The 19,379-nt window shown below is 47.1% G+C and overlaps 1 non-coding gene and 1 pseudogene across 1 annotated transcript; one reads left to right on the top strand and one right to left on the bottom strand.

Moving 5' to 3' along the window:
• Nucleotides 1-11,126: 11,126 nt before the first annotated feature.
• LOC123405903 lies at nt 11,127-13,075 on the bottom strand (annotated as a pseudogene).
• A 2,629-nt stretch (nt 13,076-15,704) lies between these two features.
• LOC123406599 lies at nt 15,705-15,843 on the top strand. Its single transcript, XR_006612266.1, has one exon. It is a non-coding gene; the product is annotated as a small nucleolar RNA Z247 (small nucleolar RNA).
• Nucleotides 15,844-19,379: the final 3,536 nt, after the last annotated feature.

Here is a 19,379-nt window from a genome sequence, read left to right as displayed (position 1 = left end):
AAGTTTGGGCTTTCTTTCCATGGTATAGATGGAGGCCAAAGGCATGGATCTTGGTGTGTTGGTGGTAGGGGTTTGTTCTCAATACCATGGTGGTGTCAAAAACCTCTTGGGAACTTGTGTGTGCAAACTATGCCTAGACAAAGTGGGCATGTGGTTGGAAAATTCCAGATTTTTGAACTCTGAAAATTTCACTAAGTCTGGAATGCTGGAGACATTTTCTTCCCCTGTAGATAAGGATGTGCTGGTCATTCTGTTGAGAACTGGACTTAGTTCAGTGCTAGTGTTTTGAAACTGGTATATTTTTGAATCTTCCTGTCAATTTCCAAGTCATTTGGAGTCCAGTAACTTGTGTTTTGAATGCTGTCAAAAAGCTTCAGAACAGAAACAGAATCTCAGGTGCAGGAATTTTCACTAAGTCCCTGAGAACTGATGGTTTTGGGAAAGTTTGTGGCCTTGTATCTTCTAGAGTTTAATTCCTTTTGCTGTGATTCTTGCTGGAGCTTGTAGTGTTCTTGGTTGGCAACATCCACATATATTATTTGTCATATTTGAAGACCTGTAGCTATGTTGCATGTTGCTCACAAACAGCTAAGATGCAGAAACTGGCAGATTACGTAGTTTTGCCATTTTGTTCAAAGTTTGTGTTTAATTGTTGTTGGGGTGTTCTACCTTACTCCATTTCATTCATGTTGGGTTAATATATGTCTTGGAAACCTGGGAACACCATATTTGTGCCAATTGTGTGTGAGGTGTTGAATCTTTCACGTAGAGCTTCATATCGTGTTTCGTTGGTTCCCGTTGATCCGTAGTTCCGTTTGCAAAGTTCTTTATATGGTTTTGCACCGTTTTTACGAGATGCATCTGTTCATATCATTCCCATGCATGCCCAGATAAGTTAGTGCAAAATTCTGCCCAGGAACTTGTTGTAGTTTATTGCGCTTGTGCTAGTGATGGAAATAGTAGTGCATGCTCAACTTTCATCTCATGCATCATGTGATTGTTGCATTTTGTGGTGCTGCTGTTCATTGGCTGTTATTCTTGTGTTGGGTAGCACCGGGAGCGGAGAACGAATACGTGGAGTCAGGAGAGTACGTGCAGGACGATCCAGAACCATTCCAAGCTGAGGACATCACAGGCAAGATGATATGACCTTGATCCCATCTCTAGACTTGTTATGTTAGTTTCGATTCCATGTCAAATTGCTCGCTGCCTACTACTGAAAATATATTGCCTCTTCATATGCCATTAGCCTAAACACCTTACTCTTTCCTAACAAACTTGCATGGCTAGGTTGGCTTGCTCAGCTACTAATGTTAGCGTTGTTAGTTGCAGGTGATTTAAACTCATGTGATGACATGAGATTGATATCATTATATCATTTTCTGTTATTTAATTAATGTAGCTATATACTTGGTAAATGACGGGAGGCCTAGCCTTTTGCCGGGTGTCTTGTTCCGTTATTGCCGCCTTAGTTACCGGTTACCGGTGTTTGATTCCATAATGATCGCTCCTAACACGTTCGGGGTTGTTATGGGGACCCCCTTGATAAATCGCGTAGTGTTAAGGCTTGTCCGGCAGGACCCAACATTGGTACTATTTGCTAATCACTTAATAATAAACTGCATAGGGAATAGCTACCCCGAGGTTTCTTAATCAACAACCCGGGCCAGTGCTCCTCATGAGTGTTGGTCCAAACTGGGCAGACTGTGGGGCCACCACAGGGCAACCTGAGGTTTGGTATACCTGTAGTGTGACTCATCCGGCGTGTCCTGAGACTGAGATACGCGGCTCTTATCAGGGTCGTCGACACGTCGGGAGGTCCTGCTAGTCTTGTCTTGCCTTAGCGGTATATCTTGCGTATAGGAATTCCGGTGAAGCTTTGGTTTTCCCCAGAGTCGAGGTTTTCCTCTAAGGAATCCGACGAGATCACGAGATTCGTGTTAGAGGATGCCTTTGCGGCCTGTGTTCATTTGTGATGGACTAGTTGGAGCACCCCTGCAGGGTTTAATCTTTCGGAAAGCCGTGCCCGCAGTTATGTGGCAACTTGGAATATTTTGTTAACATCCGGTATTAGAAAACTGAAACATAAACTAATAAAAACATGCCAACTGTGTGCGTAACCGTGACTGTCCCTTCGAAGATCTCTCTTCGATCGGGAACACGGTGGGGTTATGAATGCCGTAGGTAGGTGTTCAGGATCACTTTCTGATCAAGTATTCACGATCGTTAGCTTAGAACACTGTCACTTCTCCTTGGCGTAAGCTAGCCACTTATTCAACCTTAGGATGCAGCAGCCTGAAACCTTTCACCCCTTCCTTACCCAATAACATGACTAGTTCTGGCACCAAGGTCTTAGATTGCTGAGTCCCCGTGGCTCACGGATTCCCCCGATACTCCCAGCAGGTACAGGTACCCCAGAGGCAGATGATCCCGACGGCACCCAGCTGGCGTGGCAGTACGACGAGGAGACAGATCGCCTTTACGTGAACTATCCAGAGGTCTGAGCCGTGGTCGTGATCGTGGGCCTGCAGCGGGTAGCATAGCATTTTCCTTGTTTTGTAGTCCGTACCGGAACTACCTTGTTTGTATCTGCGTTGTATTCTGTATTTTAATAAGAAGACAATTGAATCCCAGATTGTCTACTGTAAGTATTATTATATGCTATGTTTACTTGCTTGCGAAACACTTAGATGCGCTTCTTTCCTATTCGGGGGCCTCGACCCCCAGATCGGAAAGGACCGCATCTTGGTCGTTACATGAAGTTTGCTACTTCACCTATCTTTATCACCGATAAGGATTATGAATTCTCTGTCGATCCTGAGATAATCTCTCTAGTCGAATCTGATCCTTTTCACGATTATGAGTCTGAGACGGTCGTAGCCCATCTTGCCAAACTACACGATATAGCCACCCTTTTCACTAATGAGGACAAGATCCACCACTAATATATCCTTAAGCTGTTTCCTTTCTCTCTAAAGGATGATGCTAAAGCCTGGTTCACCTCTCTTGCTCCTGGATGTGTGAGTAGTCCCCAGGAGATGGTCTATTACTTCTGTGAGAAATATTTCCCTGCCCATAAGAAGCAAGCTGCCTTGCAGGAAATATACAACTTTGCTCAACTCCAAGAAGAGAGTCTTCCACAAGCTTGGGGGAGGCTCGTCCAGCTACAGAATGCTTTGCCTGGTCACCCTCTTAAGAAGAACGAGAGACTTGATATCCTCTATTACGGACTTACCGATTCCTCTAGAGACCACCTAGATAGTTGTGCCGGTTGTGTTTTTAGGGAACGAACTGTAGAACAAACTGAGACTCTACTGAATAACATCTTGATCAACGATAATGCTTGGACTATTCCCGAACCACCTCCTAAGCCAACTCCAAAGAAAAGAGGTATTCTATTCCTCAGTCCCGAAGATATGCAACAAGCCAAGAAATCTATGCAAGAGAAAGGCATTAGATCTGAAGATGTAAAAAACCTACCACCTATCTAAGAGATCCATGGTCTCGATAACCCGATAGAGGTAGTAGAAGTGAATTCTCTGTGTAGGTTTGATGAGAGTGATATTCCTTTTGATAAACCTGCTAGCCTATGCTTTGATGAATTTGACAACTTTGTTGCCAAACAACAGAGTTTCAATGATTATGTTAGCAGACATTTGGAACAAAGTGCTCGTATGCTTAGCCATTTAAGTGCTTGTGTAGACAAAAATGTCAACGATCTGAAGCTTCTGAGTAAACATGCCTCTATGATTACTACTCAGGTAGAACAAGTACTTAAAGCTCAGAATGACCTGCTCAATGAATTAAATGACAACTCTGTCAGAGTCGTTACTAGAGGAGGCAAAATGACTCAGGAACCTTTGTATCCTGAAGGTCATCCTAAGAGAATTGATCAAGATTCTCAAGGAATCAATGCTGATACACCCAGTCATCCTAAGGAGAAGAAGAAGGATGATAAAAGCCTGCATGCCAGTTCACCAAAAACTGTCACACCGGAAGAACCTAATGATATTTCTGCGTCTGATGCAGAAACACAATCTGGTGATGAACATGAACCTGGTGACAATATGGACAGTGATGTTCATAATAATGCTCAACCTAGCAATGATGAGGATGTGGAGATTGAACCTTCGGTTAATCCCGATAACCCACAACCTAAGAAATACGATAAGAATGACTTCACTGCTAGGAAGCATGGTAAAGAAAGAGAGCCATGGGTTCAGAGACCTATGCCCTTTCCTCCTAAGCCATCCAAGAAAAAGGATGATGAGTATTTTGAGCGCTTCGTTGAGATGATAAGACCCATCTTTCTGCAGATGCGGTTAACTGATATGCTCAAGATGTCTCCGTATGCCAAGTACATGAAAGATATCGTGACTAATAAACAGAAGATACCAGATCTTGAGATCTCCACCATGCTTGCCAATTACACTTTTAAAGGTGGAACTCCTAAGAAACTTGGTGATCCCAGAGTGCCCACTATACCTTGCTCTATTAAAGGAAACTACGTAAGAACTGCCTTATGTGACCTTGGAGCCGATGTTAGTGTTATGCCGCTTTCTCTTTATCGTAGACTTGAATTGGATAAGTTGACACCCACTGAAATTTCTCTGCAAATGGCCGACAAATCAACTGCTTTCCCTATCGGCATTTGCGAGGATGTGCCTGTTGTGGTTGCTAACACCACTATCTTAAGAGACTTTGTTATCTTGGATATTCCCGAGGACGATGCCATGGCTGTCATCCTCGGAAGACCCTTTTTAAACACTGCAGGGGCTGTTATAGATTGCAACAAAGGCAATGTCAGTTTCCATGTCAACGGTAATGAGCACACCGTGCACTTTCCGAAGAAATGATATCCAGTACATTGCATCAATGCTATCGAAAAGACTTCATCGATTCTCATTGGGAGCTTTGAATGCCCTATTCCTCGTGTCAAGATGAAGTATGATTTGCTTGTTGGGGAGATACATATCCCCATTGAGGTGACTTAGTGGCCAAAGAGTCACATACGTCTGTTTTGAGCTTTCATTTTCTGTTGCTTAGAAGAAAAATGGTAGAGTTAGTTTAGTTTTTCCTGTTTTCTGTTTTAGCGTCCCGGAGAAAAATACCTCGAAAATAAAAGTTCTCCGATGGTCCTGAAAATTTAGTATGATTTTTTTCTGGAATTTTTGAAAATTACTGGGCCTGAGAGCTGGCCTGGGGGCCACACCAGTGGGCCACAAGCCCTGCCACTGCCACCTACCCCCCTCGTGGCGGAGTGCAAGCTTGTGGGGCCCACAGGGACCCCCTCCACTCATTCCAGCTCCCAGCCTCTTCTTTCACCTCGAGAAAAAATTGTTTCGCAGCTCAAACCCGTGTTCTTGCTCATTTGGCTGTGATTTTCGATCTCCTTGCTCAAAGCACCATTCTCCGAACCGTTTTGGGGAAATTGCTCCTTGGTAAGTGACTCCTCCATTGGTCCAATTAGTTTTTTCTCTAGTGCTTTATCCTTCGCGTATTCTTGCTACCTTGGTGACCCTGTTCTTGAGCTAGAAATGTTGATTTTAGCTGGTCCCAAGTAGTTTTACCGCATGATACGGTCTCTAGGCACTAGTATGAGTAGTTGCTACAAGTTGGGTTAATCTTTATTCACTTTTATTTCGAAGTCTCTAAAAATTTCAGATTTTTTCAGAGCTAGAAAAAGGAAAAGACGAGGAGGTTCTTGAGAGGCTCCTCAAGCCGTAACCCCAAGGAGGATGAGAAGAACCACCCCAAATATGTAGTTCCTCGAGTTACAGAAGTTCGAGCGTGCGAGTGGCCAAGTGATGAATTTTTGCGCGCCGCCGGACTTTATGAAGACTTTTATTACTTGGTGGAGAACACAGGTCTTACTGCGTTCGTTGAAGATAAGTTCTCACAATACCTCATCCTCACCAATATTTTCGTTCAAAGCTTCAACTTTTATCCGAGGAAGAATCCTCCCATGGTTGAGTTCATGATATACGATGTCCCCCAGTGCATGACGCTATAGGATTTTTGCAATATATGCAAATTACCTTATGTTGGGGATATCCGTGACCCTCGTCCACGGGACTTGGAGGATTTCATTGGTTCTATTGCTGTTGGAGAGGAGAGAGGAGTGTCTCGCGCTAGAATTGCTAGCATACATTTTCCTGTGCTTCGGTACTTCTCATTATTTGTGGGAAAATGTTTGATTGGCCGTGGGGAGGCTGGATCACTTAGTTCTCCAGACCTTGCGGTTTTGCACGAAGGCCTTTATAACGATAAGACTTACAACCTAGGTGCTATAGTGGCCCAGCGGTTGAACCCGAACCGTTCTAAAGGTGTTGTCTATGGAGGTATCTATGCTACCCGTCTTGCTAGACACTTTGAGATATCCATTAAACTGGGAGAGGAAGGAGAGATGCTTCTCCCTGAGAAATATTTGGATTATGACAGCATGATTTTCTGGATAGAGATGCTAGTAGACGGATGATTTATAACCTGGTATTTAGTCAGGGTACTCGAGAGACTATTACTTTGCTTGCTCCTTCTTTGTTCGATCTTCATGCAGGCAGGTACACTATTATGCCCTCGGACATCTACGCATATTGGGGCTTGGCCCAACCACAGGCGCCCGTGCCCGAGCCGCCAGTCGAGTACCAGACGCCAGTTTATAAGTGGGAGCCAGAGGAGCTCACACAGCAGTGGCATCCACAGTCTGCTCCGGAGTATCCTAGAGCTGGTTATTTCCCACCTTGGGAGTAGACCAAGCTAGGCCAAAAGCCTAAGCTTGGGGGAGTACGTGTTCTCACCGACTTTACATTCATGCTTATGCTTTCACTCTGTTAGCTGGTGTTCACACTTTGCCACTGTATTATCCATGCTAGTTTATTTTCGTTTTTTTGTTTTCTTATTTTGTGTCCTTTTGAGAAAACCCAAAAAGATTTTTCTTTCTTCTTTTGCTTGTTGGGAGCTTCCAGTGTAAATAGTTTTCTTTTTCTTTATGTCAAGGTAGAAGATATTGGTTACAATGTTTATTGGTTCTTACATGCTTACCAGTTTAGCTTTTAAAGAGCCATATTACTTTGTCTTCTCCTTTGTGTTTGCCTGCAGATTCATCTTAGTCCAATGCACGAGCACTCTTATTATCGTTCACATCGTTCGATCGTGCAAATGAAAGGCAACAATGATGATATATGACGAAGTAACTGAGACTGAAAAGCTGGTATAAACTCTATCTATTTTGTTTTTGTAAATATGACTAGCTTGTCGACCTAGATTCAGCTTTGTTGTGAGAGAACCATGTTTGCAATGACAACTTAGAGATCATAGTTTCTGATGCCATGCCGTCGAAGAAACCCTAAGCAAAAAACAAGGCTCTGATATCACTTGTTAGAGATACGAAGTGCAATCCATATGATGAAGAATGAAATCAAGTAAAGGGACACAAGATTTTAACGTGGAAAACCCCTCCAGCGCAAAGGGGGGAAACCACGAACGCCAGCCAGCCAAGCTTCACTATGATCGGGAGAGGTTACAAACGCCGGGGATTTTACAACTGATCGATATCTCCCGTGCGGCGGCTTACAAGATGAATATATAACAAGGTGTCCTAGGTCAACCCTGATCCGGCCCAAGCCTACCGGCAACGGGCCTTGCTCCGCTTGCTCGTTAGAAGTTGACCTTCTTCTTTATATTAGAATTTGAAGAATAACATAACAGTTGCTACTCCTTGCCGTGATCGTGGTCTTGTTTGATCTTGCTGCTACTGTGGTCGTGGTGGTGAGGTGCTCCCGAGCACCTCACCTGCCGCTTGACCTCTCTGGCGAATGCACGGAGGGAGGAGACCATCACGGTCGAACCCATAGATGGAGAGTCCCCCTCGCCAACAAGATGGCGATCCTCGGGGGAGGAGACCGTCGCGAGTCCCCGCCTCCAAGCCGGATCTCTTGCGGGATAGAAACTCCCGAGCGCCGCCGATTTTCGCTCAGCCACCTCATCGCCATTCCAGCCGTCGTTGACGAGTTGTCGCGACCTCTCTGGTGGGTGAAGGGAGAGAGGAGATCGTCGACGCCGAACCCGTCGATGGAGAATCCCCCTCGCCGATGAGATGGCGGTCGTCGGGGGAGGAGACCGCTACGAGTCTTGGCCTCAAGGCCAGATTTCCTGCGCGAGAGGAGAGGAGCTCCGGAGCGCCGCCGCTTTCCGCTCGGCCACTTCCAGCCGCCATTCTAGCCGCCGTTGGCGAGGTGTCGATGAGCTGCGTCCGCGGTACCTCTCTTCCTCCCATCCATTCCTTGTCTAGTGCGGTGCGGTGGAGAGAGTGGACAAGGTGTGGGGCGAGTTGAGGGGAAAGCGACCGTGTCGTTTCGTACGTCGCAGGAACATCAAACGCCAACGACCGAGAAAAAGAGACATGGGAGAAGAATATTGTTCTAAGATTCATGCACGAACAAACAGACGGTGGATCGAGTGTTATGGATGAAAAGTAAAAAAAAAAAAATCTAACGTTCGATAGTGGACATAGCACATGCTTAATACAGTTTTTCTGGACGTACGTCCTAAGCATAGTTGTGAAATAGCATGTCCTAAGAATTGTTTTTTAGGGTCATATGTAGGCATGTCCTAAGTATTGTGACATAGCGCGTACTTTTATTTAACAACGTATACCCTTTTATTTGACAACTAGGATGGCCGTGACAAACACAAAACCATATCAAACAAATATGTGTACGTAAAATAAATAACTCATTATCATAGCTGTTAATTCTATATCTAATTGTCTAAATAATACAAATTCAAATGATGTGCATGGTGGCTCGATTTAATTTACAGTACATTGTGTTGTGCTTTTAGTATATGCAGATATGTTGTGTCTCTCTTAAAAACAAAAACATGAACGGGATTGATCAAACAAGTGGTCAGGAGCTTAATCATATAGCACAACCCAGCAATTCAAAGTGCCGTGCGTGCATGTTGCCTACTGGGCTGTTTCTTAATCTATTCTTGCTCGTGTTAGCTGCAACACCAAGCACATTGTTCTAGCAAACCACTACAAAATAATACTCCTTCCGTTCGGAAAATAAGTGGGCTGGTTTTAGTTACAATTTGAAGCAAAGCCACGCCACTTATTTCCGAATGGAGGGAGTACCAAATAAGCAGTTTGAGCAAATAAATTACTCCCTCTGTTCCTAAATATAATACCTTTTAGATATTGCACTATAAACTACATACGGATGTACATAGACATATTTTAGAGTATAGATTCACTCATTTTACTCCGTATGTAGTCTTATAGTGAAATCCCTAAAAGGTCTTATATTTTGGAACGGAGGGAGTACTAGGGTGAGATGGAAACCATAGCAAGACTACTTTAGTTTCTTAGCAATGCGCAGCCGACCCATATGTTTGGAAACTGGATTCTTGGCAAGTCTACCTGACGAACGAAGGAGAAAGGCCCCCGCACCGCTCCCTTCCCGGGGCGACACGAGCGGCGACCCCGTCCCCTCCGCAGCCGGACTCCCTTCACCAGCCCCTCTGCTCCTCGCCGTTGCCGATGGCCTCCGGCAGGCAAAGCCTGCGCGGATCCGGCGGCGGCGGGGTGCCCTCTGGCTGCTGCTCGCGCGGGAGGAGGGGATCTCGCGTGCGGGCGGTGGCTGTCCGGCGTTCGGCTCTGGGGCAGCGTCCTTGCTCGCGGCGGAGGTGGTCTCCGGCGTGTGGCATGGCGCCTCATCGCGGTGCGTGCGGTCGTGGTCGTCGGGCCCGTTCGGTCCTGATCCGATCTGGGATCCGCGGGCTGCGGCTAGTGCGGACGGTGGTGGGAGGCTCGGCTCCGCCGATGCGCGTCCTGAAGGCCTCCTGCAGCGTCTTCTCCAGCCTGGAGCCATGGTGGTTCGGGCTAGGGTTGCGGCTGGTTGGCTGCCTACCAGGATCAACATTTGCGGGCGGCGCGAGGGATGGTGGCGGCCGTCGTGGGTCACTGCAGGGGTCACGGCTCGTGGTGTCATTGGCTGTTCTGGCGGTCGGCGGTGGCTGATCCGGTCACTGTCCTCTGGCCCCTAATCGGTGTGCTTCTCTCCTACGGGTTTCTGGCGGTGCCGGCATGGCCGCAGATGAAGCTGGTGGAGGAGATTCAGATTGGGGGAAACCCCTTGGTTGGCCCTGGCCGGCCGCGCCACCGACGACGCTCAAGGGCGCCGTTGTTCTTCTTGGAGACGTCGGTCTACGTCTGCTCCTCCACTTCCTACCTCACTGCCTCTCGGGTGAAAACCCTAACTGCGGTGGGCGGCGGCGGCGTCCTTGAAGCCGTGACCTTCCTGAAGGTGTCGCCTTGAGGGCTGAGTGGTGGTGGGCACTGTGTGGGTCCTTGACGGTTGCTGGTGATGGGCACTGCTTCGGGGGAAAGACTAAGATCTGGCCTTACAGATCGGACGATGGCGGTATTGCGGTGTCGTTTCTCTTTTGGGAGCATCGTTGTGGAGCAGTGCTGGATGACATAGGCTGGAGATGGAGTGGCTTCGTCTTACCCGAAGATTTGGTGGAGCTGTCAAGTCATGACTGACCGACAGGTGCTACGCTGAGTCATGCCTGGTTGGCAGGTGCTACGCACGACAGTTCTTCCAGAATCTTCGCGTCTGGACGGATGAGCACAGGGCGGTGGCACTGTTTGGCGCCGTGGTGGCTCGACGGATGTTCGGACTGGCAAAGATGATACAGATCTCTCTCCTGAAGATGGGTCAATGGACCGATGATGATGGCGGCTTCTAATGTGTGCATGTGGTGTGCGCTTTAAGTCTGCTGCACCGGCTGTTGGTCCCGATACGTTATGTGGATGGTAACTCCGGTTTTAGATATGGGGAGTGAGAGCACTCCACATTATCGAGTCTGTAGGTGTGAATGGTGGCTTCGGGTGGTGTGATGTATATTTTTATCAGATCTTCGTGGAATAATTAATAAAGATGGCTGTATGCATCGATTGATGCAGAGACCGAGGGTTAAACCTCCTTTTTCTAAAAAAAAAGCAATGTGCAGCCTTGCCAAAATGTAAACACACGATAACTTGGCCAAACACAAAATGTAATAGAAGTGTTCATCAGAACCGTAACACAAATTTCTTGTGGTCCAGCACAACCACCATGGCTTTATTTGGCTCGAACTGGGAAGTGAATCCTTAAAAGCGGGTGCATATCCATGTTGAAACAGCTCCTGATCAAGTTCCTCCGCTTCGTTGTCCGTGGGTATGTATCCTTGATCTTCCCGTGGGGACACGTTGGCTTCTCAAGCAGGTATATATCCTTGAGATTCACTGCTGCTTCCATGACATCATTGACATAATCCACAAACTTGTCTTCTGATTGAAACCCGAAGATCCTGAGCACCAAAAGATTGTGGTGCTTGAAAGCTGATGCAGACGCGTCCCACTCTGTGCCCGCGTCCTTCTTCTCCTCGCTATACCTTTGCAACTTCCTCTGGGTCTCATCCCTCATCATCAGGCACCTATTCCACACCTGCAACACATTTGCATCCAACAATGTAAGAAACAATTTAAAATTTAAAATTTTAATGTGGCGCTGCAAGGTTTTAGACGAGACAATACACATTGTAACTTCAGCATGCAGCAGGACTGAGCTCTTCTTTTTGTGGAGAATAGGTACAAATTAAAGACTTTACCGTGATGCGTAGCTCCTCAAGGGAAGGTGCGCCTTGAAGAACGAACATTGTCCAAGTCAGATCAGTCTTCTGAAATGTCAGCCAAATGCACAAGCCTTAGTTTGTTGAACACCTGCGACAATTCTTTTGGGCCTTCAGGTTTAACCCAAATCTGCAAAAGATTGTTAACCAAATTAAAGACTAGAACCTCACAAAATAAAGGCATGACCATGGAATATTACGTGCATCATCAACGATTCTGTAATCTTTACTAACCTTTTCACTTTCAAAGTTCAAATGCAGGCTGCTTATGGTGGCATTGCCAAGGACTTCACTTAACTTGAGCATCTTGTGGTATGATAGAGTGGTATTAGAGATGCTTACGGTATGGAGCAGTGGGACATAACCAAAAGACAAAGGATCACGCGGAGAGGCCCACCAAGAAAAAGTGAGCGTTGTGAGCTCTGGTAGCCAGTTCAGATCAACCCTCTGAAAATGAATATTTTTCATCTCGAGTTGGCGAAGCTGCGCGTGTTGCAATTCTAGCAAGGACATTAACCCCATGTCGCAGTTGTCCAAGCGGAGGAACACCAGTCGGTTGCATATACTGAAGATTTTAGGGAAGTCTGATCCACCTAGCATCACATTCTCCAGCTTGAGTCGCGTGAGACCACTGAATGTGTCTGGACAAGCATCAACAAATGCCATGAGCTGTCTCCCGTAAGTGCCCATATCGTCAACGGTGCATCTTTCAGCCACCTTCTCTGTCAAGATATCGAACTCAGCCAAACCAATCTTCTTCGTCGCCATGGTGTTCCCGACAGTCTGGCCGACTATAGTGGACGCATCTCCCAAGAAGAATCTCATGCACCGAATGGCGAGTAGATTTGACGTCCTGTTTTCCAGAAGGCTCCTAGTCGCCCCAAGTACGGTTGCATTGGCCCGAACTACCTCATCACAGGTCCTGTCGTGCTCCGGGTCGACCGAACCAACCTTTATAGAAATTTCAGAGAGCATAGCGGGGATCGGCTTCCAACGTCTGGAGAGGGTGCTGGTTCTTGCAGCATCTGCGATATCAAGTCGCTCTACGATATTTAGCAACACATCATCGGGCAAATTGCTGAGCCGGTCATCTTGATAATAGCTTTCCTCTTCTTCGGGTATCTGGCATGGAAGGAAGAGAAAATCAGAGTGATTTCGGACATACAGTCTCCACGGTGATATTTTGATATAATGTCTTTTCACACCAAAAAAAGAAGAAGCAATTTTGACCACTCTTTTCTACTATTTATTTCATCTGGAGGAGCGCAGAAAAAGATGTAGAGGATAAGCAACTCACCAGATTGGCTAGAGAGGACCATCTGTTATAGCTGTTGAGGCCCTTGGCGGATGGTTTGCCCATCGGTCTGGCGGCCGATCGCCGGCGAAGAGAGCTCGACATGGTCGGATGTCACGGGAGTTTGCACCTGCTCAAGGCTCACGAGTTGCAGTGAATTGGTCTCCTCCGAAGATTGGCGGGTACAGCCAGGGGCCATATCTATACCTAATAATAAAGAGGCTATTGCTTTCCTCGAAAAACCAACGCGGCATTTTTATAAAAAGGCCCCTGTAATTTTTATTATTCAACCCGTGCTCCATCATTATTTTATAATAAATCAAAATGATTATAAAAAGATTAAAAGGATGTGGTATTTTTTTCTTCTGTTGCAACGCACGGGCCTTTTTCTAGTATATATACACGCTACCATTGGAAATTCGGAGACTGAATTCGAAAGAGGGCCTGCTTTTGATTGTAATCCGGAGAGGACTGCTTTGATTCCGAATTGCCGCTAAGAAAAAGGAGGCGCTCAGATTTCCGACTGCGGCTCGGAGTGGAGCGCTTCGATTGGGTGGGGCTCAGCACAGGGCAAGCGGCGGCGCATAACGGACCTCTGATCCCGTTTTTTCGATTGGTTAAGCGAGAAGTCAAGTCGTTAGAGATACACATAACTTGCAATTTTCCAACACAATATTGCAATTAAATATACACTAACTTTAGAAGCTAAAGTAACTTCAAAAATCATATTTTTTTTAATACAGTACAGACGTGAGCATGCATTCATCCCTATACGCACACCTTACCCACGTGAGCACATTTGAGAGACTGGGTCGGCATATCAAGTTAAAATTTACGAATTCAGCTTAGGCGCCTCGTCATCGACGGGGACGCCTCTTCCTACTGAAAACGTATCGCCAGAAATCCTAAAATAAATTTAGAAATAATGCGAGCATCGGGATTTAAACCCTAATGGACTGGGATACCACTATTCCTCTAACCATCCAATCACAAATTGATTCGCTAAAAATCACATTTCTAAAACATAAATCACTTGTCCATTAAAAACGAGCTAACAATTATGAGAAAACTAATACTCCCTCCGTTTCTAAATATAAGTCTTTAAAGAGATTTCACTAGTGGACTACATACAGATATATATAGACATACTTTAGAGTGTAGATTCACTCATTTTGCTTCGTACGTAGACTCCTAATGAAATATCTTAAAAGACTTATATTTAGAAACAGAGGGAGTAATACATATTTTAGCTACAAATTGTTCATGTCTTACCAACTCTAAGCAAGAACATGAGATATACCATCTATGTGAAGGCGAGGAATATATATTACACAAAAATAAAGTATGAATGCATCAGCGGTTCTACACATAGCTAGAAGTTATCAAAATTGCCGACTTCGCAATGTGCCGAGGTAAGCTCGCCCCCAATGTTAGACACCGCCGATTTACCATAACCTCACACTACTGGTTTTTTTTCTTATAGGTGCTATTTTGAAAAATTAGCTGTGGCGGGCACAAAACATGTCCACCACGGTTAACAGAGCAACAATGGTGGAAACTTTCTTTCGCCTGCCACAGGCAAAATCTTCCAGGACTTGTTTGCAGTCGCGATCGTGGACGTGTTGCTCGCTGCGTTGTTCATTTCCAAGCCGACTTATTTCTCCGCCGCCAGGGCGCGGTTTTCATGAACCTAGCATTGGATGGCTCGGCGTCTGACCTCGTCCACGATTGCCACAATGCCCGTTCTGCGGTGTTGGCCTGGAGCAACTCGCCACACCTCTATGAGCTAACTTGGAGCAATGAGTTGTTGAACCTGACGCCGGTTTGGAGTGGCCACTTGCTCTTTGAGGGCCTAATGACTAGTACTTGAAATTATATTGCTCATTAACTTCTTTGAAATAACTATACCTGAAAATACTAAGAAAACATTGGGTGTCAGGGATTATCATGTTCCGAGGAAGTCCCGACCTCATTGTTAGGCATACGGTAGAGTTGGACTCGGTTACGGTGTCTGTACGTAACCGATATAGGATAGAGTAGCCAGATTTTCTTGTTAGACTTAGTTTGGTTTATCTCTATCTTTCTTGTTCATCAAGATGTAATCTCCAACAATTTATATGTTTATCTCAGGGATATGCCCCTGCTGTATAACACGAAGCCGTCGCCTCGAGAGAGGTACGACGTTATAGCTATCTTCACATGGTAATTAGAGCCACCTCTATCTATCTCTCATCTAGCAAAACTAATCTCAACCATGTCGTCCTCCTCCGGCAACGCCGCAGATGCCCTCCCCGGGCAAGTGGCATAAAAGCTCACCTGCACCAACTATGTGCTATGGCACACACAAGTGACGCCGCAACTGAGGAGAGCTGTGTACTTTGGCTATGTCGATGGTACCACACCGGAGCTCGTAAAGATCCTCACCGTGAAGAACAAAGGCGACAAAGAAGAGCAGATGCTCAATCCTCTCCACTCGATCTGGGTGAGAGAAGGACAACAGGTACTTGGCTACTTGATGAATAACCTTTCCAAGGAGGTCCTTGTGTAGGTTACCTCCATCGCCACGCCACATGAGCTCTGGGCTGCCCTCGCGAACATGTTCTCGTCGTAGTCCAGGGCTCACGTCAACAACATCCGGATCACGCTCTCCATGTCACAGAAGGGGACACAGACCATGGCGGCATACTTTGCTCACATGAGGTCCCTTGCATATGAGCTTGTAGCCGATGGAAAACCAATCGACAATGGTGAACTGATCTCCTACATCGTCGTTGGGCTGGACATGGAATACCAGCCCCTCGTCTCCGCCAACAACGCCCACACCGACACCATCAGCCTCGACGACCTCTTCGCTCAGATGAGCAACTTTGATCAGTGCCTCGCTCTCTTCCAAGGTGCAGGCTCTGGCGGAGGGTTCAAGTTATCGGCCAACGCCGCTTTTCACGGCCGCTGACGGGGACATAGCCCTACGGTAGGGTCATAGGCCTTACCTATACGTCCTACCCAGGGGCACCTCATTATCAGTTTAAGGACTACAAGGGAAATTCCGAATGGATCATGACAGCGTCTAATCCAATCGGTACGAAACCACTCGGAGGATTCCTCATCCACTCGATAGCACCCGAAGCCAGTCGATACAGAAGACCTGAAGCCACCTCAGGGAGGCCAACGGGCAGGCGTTCAACTGGCTATAGTAAACACCATTTATTACGTACGTTATCAGTAAAATACGCACTTAAACCCCATTAACCGCACCCTTGCATGCCGGGCATTGATGAGGGACAGCACACTCTATATAAGCTGTCCTCCCCTCTGGCACAAGGGTTCACATCCCTGTAACATTCATTTTCACTCGACACAAGCTCCAAGAGCACTGAGACGTAGGGCTGTTACCTCCACGCAAAGGGGCCTGAACTCATACAACCTTGTCGTAGCTAGGACTCTGCCCTCTCTATTCGTACCCTAGTCATCTACTGTCAGGCTTATAACCACGACAGTTGGCGGCCACCGTGGGGAGGCGTCTAGGTGACTTCCCGCAAGTTTGCGTTTTCCCATTTTCACCATGTCTTCCGTCGGCGATCTGTGCTTCCGTCACGAGATCCGTTTCGGCGCACTCGTCTTCGTCGCCGACAATTCGGCATGGATTTAGGAGGTGCCTCTCGACGTTGAGGCACTCCCGATTCATGGAGCGACACACTTCCGTGCTAGTTCCTGCGGAGTCCTTCTCCGCCAATCATCGACTCCGTTGTCGACCACACTCCCAGTTGTTCGTCGCCACAAGTGACCCAGTCGCTCGCGAATTCTGCGCTGGGTGCACCACGCACTGGCGCGTCAAGCGTCATCGCCACAAGTTGCAGCCATCGAGCCCGCTGCTTCTCTTCGCGGTACTTCCGACTTGGCGTCGGGACAGTCTAACGTTCCGGCCGAGTGCGAGAGCTGCAACCCAGTGGCAGAGGTTTTCATGGCTGGCTCGCAGGAGAGCCCGCCCAAATTCAGTCGCAACAAGCACGAGGCTGGAGAGGCGTCGAGTGGTCATCATGAGCGCCCTCCCGCTTTCAGTTGGCATCAGAACAATGTTGAGGTATTCCGCACACCTGTCCTCAATGTAGCTGCGGCTGCGAAGATAGCAAATTCGTTCCAGCCAACAAACTAAGAGGCAGGACGAGGCTTGGAACAGATTCGTGCTTTGCTGCAAGTGGCGCAGCAGCAGAATTCGGCTGTTTTACAGTCGTTCAATAGACTGCATAGCAATTTTGCCCGAGCGGAAACCGTTCGGTCAATTTACAGTCCGGGTTCCCCTCAGCGTCGCAGAGGCGGAGATCATCGAGAAGATCGGCACAGAGACTAGGGTTGGAATATGTTTCCCCCTCGGTACCATCGTGATGATCGCCACCGGACGAGCTCTCCTCCACGGAGTGGATCGTACGTGCCCCGACACTACGACGAAAGGCGTTCGGTAGGTGATGAACGCGACCCCAGGCATGATGCAAGAGACTATCTCACTCAGAAGCGAGTTGATAGAGGTCGGGCCCATAGGGACGGCTACAACAGAGATCGTCCGAGTGGAAGTGGCTCTGTCATCTCCGGCCCCGAGTCTTTCAGTCGAGCAATTCGCTCCGTTGATATTCCCCCAACTTCAGGTTGGCGGCTGGAATAAGCAAGTTCGCCGGAGAGTCTAAGCGTGAAACATGGCTAGACGATTACCGAGTCGCGGTACTAATTGGCGGCGGCAATGATAATGTTGCGATGAAGCATTTGCCCTTGATGTTGGATGGTTCTGCCCGTGCGTGGCTGAATCAGTTGGCTCCTTGAAGCATATATTGTTGGACAGATCTGGCCCGAGTGTTTATCAAGACCTTCGAGGGCCTTCTGCTTAGCCCTCCAAGCCTTCCCATATGGAATGTCATAATTCCATCTGACCTTCACTGCTTTCTGGATATGTTTTGCTTCCATATCTTTCTTCTCAACTATCTCAATATACATGAGTTGCCCTATGAGAGTTGAACTCAGGTTTGGATGACGAACCAACAGATTTTTCCTCACACAATTATGTGGGACCACATTGGTGACAACCCAGTGGATGTTACACTTCAGCACGTGCTCGTGCACCTTTGCAGGACAACCTGTTTCAACACAATTCACGGTATATTTTGTTGGAGTCGATATGTGTGTTTGGAAAACCCTCTACGTAGACATAGCCCACCTTATCACCGCATACTTTAATATTTTTCTTTGTGTCAAACATAGCCCCGATCTGGACTTGGTTCAAATTATATTGCCATGGAGTCTCATGGCCATCGTTGACAGTAATGCCATCGGGTATGTCCTTATCCCATCCGAAAGGAATCGATACCTCCACTTCATCCTCGGAGTTTTCAGAATCCAGATCCTCCGCAAACCCATCCTCGTTCTCTTCCTCCATCACCCTTTGCATTTCATCGCCTTCCTCATCCCCATAAGCAACACCAGAGCCAGCTAATAGTATCGACTGAATACTCTGCCCAGTCTCATTGTGTGGCACATAATATGACTCTTTCTCGGCTTGGCTAGCATCCACATCCGGTGGCCGTGACCTGGATACATGACTACCCTGTCTTGGTTCATACCCCACGTTGACTTGTATAAAATTCTCCTCCTTTGCCAATGGTTGCACTAGGACATATGGGTGGATTATTCGGTCTCTGGAACGACTTAACAGGGACAACCAATGCTGGCTCCTATCTATCGACATCAACTCCCACTTGACATTTTTACAGGATTTGGTCCACAATGTATGAATACTGACGGAACAGACTTCAGGATCCAGCCCAAAACTAGTAGTCAACCAGTGCTTCAACTGCCTAATGTCCAGTCTGTCCGGGTCTGAAAGTGTTAGCATGCCTTTTTTTAAACTCGCTAAGATCAACCCCCAACTCATTATACAGAACATTACCAGGGCCGTAATAAACAGTCAAATTTACAGATTCAGACATTTTCACCTGTCAGACATTGCAAGCTTGTCATTATTCGCAAAGAACAAATTAAGGACAGTATAACCGCACCTAATCCCTGCCCTCACAGCGATTTTCGTTTTGGGCCGTCCGTTTATGCGATCTTGACATTCGTGGCCGTCAGATCTCGTGTACAAAGCGTTTTGTCCCGTAGTATGTGTAATCTGGCCCAGCTGTCTTGTGGATTGCTGCTCCAGAGGCCGAAATGAAGGCCTCTGGTGCACTGGGCCGTCAGCCCATTCCAGCGCTAAAGGAGGTCCGTTGGGCTTGCGGCATAAAGAGGAGCGACCGCGTCCAATTCTTCCAGCTCCAATTCGGTTGCCTCAAGAAAAAAAAATCTCGTCCCGATTCGAGGCGGAGCAAAGAGATAGCGCCGCCGATGCCCGCCGTCAAACGGAAACCTCCATCCCTCCCTGCAT

The sequence above is a fragment of the Hordeum vulgare genome, chromosome 6H, assembly GCF_904849725.1.
Source record: "Hordeum vulgare subsp. vulgare chromosome 6H, MorexV3_pseudomolecules_assembly, whole genome shotgun sequence".
Lineage (NCBI taxonomy): Eukaryota > Viridiplantae > Streptophyta > Magnoliopsida > Poales > Poaceae > Hordeum > Hordeum vulgare.
This window is presented reverse-complemented; position numbering and strand designations above follow the sequence as displayed.